Genomic DNA, 4,803 nt, shown 5'->3' on the forward strand with positions numbered 1-4,803 from the left:
AAATCTCCACTCCGCACATGTAATTAAAAACAGCATTTAGGCTAATTAAGAACTGCTCTTAGCAATGAAATCATCGTAAAGATTTTCTTTAAGTTGGATTCCGATGACCTGCAGTTGGTCATGCGGGTGCAACCATGAAAGAAAACCCTCCTTTCTTGAGACTTTTCTTCACACTTTATTGAGCTTTAACGTGGCAGACTTTAAACTGAATTGCGCTTTTTTTTTTTTTTTTTTTAAGTTATCATGAATTTGAATAGCAGCCAGACAGTTTCCTTGTTTATGATGGATTTCCTTCACGTCAGTGCGAGCGAGCTGTCTTTCGGGGAGAAAACCTGGACTGTTCAGATCATTCGAGCATCTCCCCTTTATTTGACTAAATCGATTTGAGATGCTCCGCCATACATGCGTGACCCAAACTCTGTGAGAAAGAAAAAAAAAAAAAAACAGGACAACTCCTTCGTCTCTCAGCAGACACACTGGGGGGAGTTCTGGCTTTTAGCTGCTCTCACTCCTCATCTCCACACTCTGTTTTGACGTGGTGTGTCTCCCCATGCCCCAAAGCTTTAAAGGTTTAAAGAGCAACTTTTCACCCTGTAATCCAGGTGCCTTTCAAACAAGTCACGCTGTTTACTGACACATGACAAAAAAAGTTCAACCCCCTTCTCATCTCCGCGCTTACAAGACTGTAACTCACCTCAGAGCCCTGGTAGTCATTCTCTCCAGAGCGCCCCTGAACAAACAGAGCCTGAGCGATGGAAGGGGCCCCTGCCTTTCACCACTCGCTAAATTTGTAATCAGATGTGATGCTGTTGTTCACTTCTTCAAATTTGTCATCAAAGCAAATGTGTTCTGACAACAGCTAGTGACAAGTGCACCAGAGGAGAGGCAGCAAATCAGCTTTTCTCACACCGCATATCAATTATTGATCATGTTGCCCTCCTCCTCCTCCTCCTCCTCTTCCTCCTCCCTCCCTCCCCCCCGCTACCCCAGCAAGTAGACACCTTGTGATAATGAAATACATCAATTTAAAAAATAAATAATAAACCGGGGTCGGCTCCATTGTTGCGAAGCCTTAAGAGCTTGATTGACTGCCTGCACATTCTCCTCATTGGCAGTCAGGCAGATCAAAGGAGGGCTCCTCTTATTGCCCAAGGCCACTTGCAATTTATTTAGAGGAGCAGCGCTGCCGTCCCAGCAGGTAACATTATTGGGCAGAGACACTCAGGATAATCATAGCTTTGAGGTGCCTCTCAAATCCCACCTCTGCTGGCTCCATCATGCATGCGCAAAAAATACACGCATATGATTTAAAAAAAAAAAGCTTCCTTATTATACTGAATTAACTAGCGGCAGATGAGACTGCATTAAAGTCCTCGCATGGTATATCCAAGTTGCTCAAAGGCGTGACCTCATCTGCTCTAAATATGTTTATATATCATTGTGATTATATCGGTTGTTTTGTTTTGTTGCATTTGTTTTTTGTTTTTTTTACTTATAGTTTATGATGTATCTCTCTAAATCTCCTCAGATATTAAACACAGAAGTTTTTTACAACAATCTGAAGTCTCGTTTCATCAAGCGATGCTACAGTAAATGCTGTGCGACGCGGCGGGGAAACAAAAAAGCGTTCCCCTGTGCAAAAATTGCCAACAATGAATATGATTGATCGGAGGGGATTAAAACGCAGAGGACAAAAAGTGTCGAGGAACAGTCGAGGAACGAGTCACATTTTTTAGGACTTGTTTGGAGATCATTGCACCTTTAATAATCTTACTTGGATTTCCTGTTTCAAAGGCCTTTCCAGTGCACCGCATAAATAATACAAAACAGAAAGAGCATAATAACGGGATTCTTTTCTTCTTTCTTTTTTTTTTATCTAAGCACACTTTTGCTTATGAGCGCACAGTTTAGAATAATGCAAGTGTCGGATGACTTTCCCATAAGACCCAGTTAAAACAAATCACTGTAATTATTAACCAGTTTTATTTATCGAAACCTTTTAAAACTCGGTAACAGCAACAAGAGATTCGGTTTCATCGGACGAGGAGATATGACTGGAACAAACTAAAGCACACGAAGAGAGAGAAGATGTGTTTTGATTGTTTGTTTTTTTTTGTTCTGTCTTGCAGCTGTTAACTTCTGAAGAGCAAAGATGTTGAAAACGTTGCGATAATCTACACCTCAGTACCACCCCCTTTTCCGAAGGGCTGAATATTAATAAAAAGCTATGTATTTATGTAAATGAGCTTTGATTGATCTTATTATGGAGCAATTTGATAGGACTCCACAGATGAGACAGGCGCGTAATATTATTTGAAATATTATTACAAGGACATCTCGGTTAAAATGGTAACTTTTAACAATTTTAAAATTACAGAGTGAATTCTCTCTTGTTACTTATGGGATAACAGTTGATATTGTCAAATGTTAGAAACAGAATATGTCTGATAAAATACAGAAATAATTGAAGTTTTAAAACTAACACAGTTGTTTTATGTATTGAAATCAGTGGAATTAGACTGTTGAGCTGCAGAACCAAACGTGGCAGACTTTGCAATCTGACAACAGACATCATTAATGATTCAAATATTTTTAATTGTTTAAAATGCTTTGAAGAGATTGACTTAATATTTATTCATCATTTAGTTTTTATATTTATTGTTCTCTAGAATTAGTTCCATCCCCTCTTACGCCTCATCGAGGTCCAGTGGTTCACCATCTGTTGAAAATAACCAACATTATGCTCAAATTAAACTACTTCACGGCAAGTTTTTTTGGCAAAAGTTTGTTTCAAATTTAAAATAACTATGTTGTTCTTTTGTGTAGTTGTGCTTCGTTGCATTAGCACTCAGTTCACAGTCATAGTTGGACCACTTAGATATCCATTTCTGCCTTTTTACTCTTTACTTAAAGTCGATGTCACATCAACATTTGCAAGGAAAAAAAACACCAACCAAAACCAATCTATAGACAAAATGTTGACAAAAGTTATTGTTGTTCTTTTTAAAATATCCATTACATCCCAGTAGCACTCAGTTTCACATCCCCCTTTTCGGCATTTCACTCAATCACAGCCAGTGTTACTATAAGAAATGTCACGCGAGAAATAATCATGTTTATGCTCAAATAAAACACATTTTTAAATCGGTTTTGACTTAAGTTGATCATAGTGTATATTGTGGTTTTTAGTTGTCCCATAACTCTCAGTTTGCCTTCACAGATTGTCCAGTTTCAGCACAGGTCCCAGTTCATTTTACCAGGTGGTTCCAAGCACTAGAGGGCACTAGAAGCCAAAGCATCGCCCGTCTGCAGGCTGCTCTGTTTCAAGTTCTTTAAAGCTCAGCCATATCCCCGAGCAGCTTGTATGTGTGTTTGTTTTGCTTGCATGTATACATTTGTGAGTGCGCTTGGACACACATACATGTAGACGCGCGAGTCACACAATGACACGGATTCATGTGGTACAACTCTTGTTGTGTCTGTGTCAGTGCCATTGCTCCCCGTCTGTACCGGAGCCTATCAGTGCTCAGACGTACAGTAGTTTTTACCAAGGGAGAGGTTAAAAAAAAAAAAAACAACAACATTCACCAACAGGCAGACATGACCTGTGTCCCAGCACATGTGCAACGCTTGTCCAGTTTTATTTGTCAGAGCCACACACATTCCCTGCACACACACACACACACACACACACTGAGCCGCGACAGAGTTGATTTTAGACTGTTAGTTTCAAACAAACTTCGACTAGACACCCGCATTCATGTACACACGCGTACGCAGCGTGGTCAAACAAAGTCTCAGGCAGACAATGAGCAGTGCGCTTTGTAGCAGTTTCAAGCCAGTGTGTGTTTTTGAACTGCAGATGTGGCTGCTGACTTGAAGGATCAGTGCAAAAACTGCAGGACTGCAGAGATGGCAGTCCTCCCATAGGGTCTGGCACAGCCCGGGCCCTTTTTTGTTGTACCCCCATTTACACTGTTCATTTAGCCGTGTTGAAGAGGTGGTGGTGGTGGCCTGTGTGCCCGCGTCTGTTGTGCGCCGGGGTGATCATTTGAAAGTACATCCTCAAGCCTCGTGTGTGCACATTGCACGCCATATGCCATTGGTTTGCTTGAAGGCAGGCATCCAGCTGCACAGTTTGTTTGGTTTTTTTTTTTTTTTAATAAAAAGGTTTAATCCTGGTGCGGCGTGAAAGAATCTGAATTGAGTTGTCCATTTTTCTCATCGGCATCGGAAGCTACAGATCTTAGATTTATGAATTCTACAGAAAGGGCTTATCTCGGTGGCGAGCGCTGGCTTTCCCATTTCTACTGGGAATTAATTGCACAGGCGTGCAGCGAAGGTATGCGAGGTGGAATCAAGAATGTTATTAAGATTCGCGTGCAGTTGTTTTGTGTCGAAGGACGGGGTAGGGAGATGCAAAAGAAGGCTCGACTTGATCTGAGCGAGGCCTCGGAGGAGCGGCAGAGGAGGCGCCGGCGTCCCTGGACTGCGGCGAGAGCGGGGCCCTCAGCAGAGTCCCTGGAAGACCGAAAAGCTCCACTCGGGGGAGTTTCAACCAAATTAAAAAACAATGATACACCAAGGGAGAATCTAATGCCAATTCCCATCATCAAGACCCACATTCTTCACTGTTTTGCTTTTAACTTTTGTTTTTTTTCCCCTTCTTCTTCTTCTCTCCGTCTGTGACTCTCTCCTTCTCTTTTCCCTCCGCACTGTTGTTTTCTAGTTTGTTTTCCACCCGTACTCCTCTGGCTGTCGCCGAGCGCTACAGCCACTTTCAAAGGCTCCGCTGTCACGCGC

The sequence above is a fragment of the Acanthopagrus latus genome, chromosome 20 (genome assembly GCF_904848185.1).
Source record: "Acanthopagrus latus isolate v.2019 chromosome 20, fAcaLat1.1, whole genome shotgun sequence".
NCBI classification, from domain to species: domain Eukaryota; kingdom Metazoa; phylum Chordata; class Actinopteri; order Spariformes; family Sparidae; genus Acanthopagrus; species Acanthopagrus latus.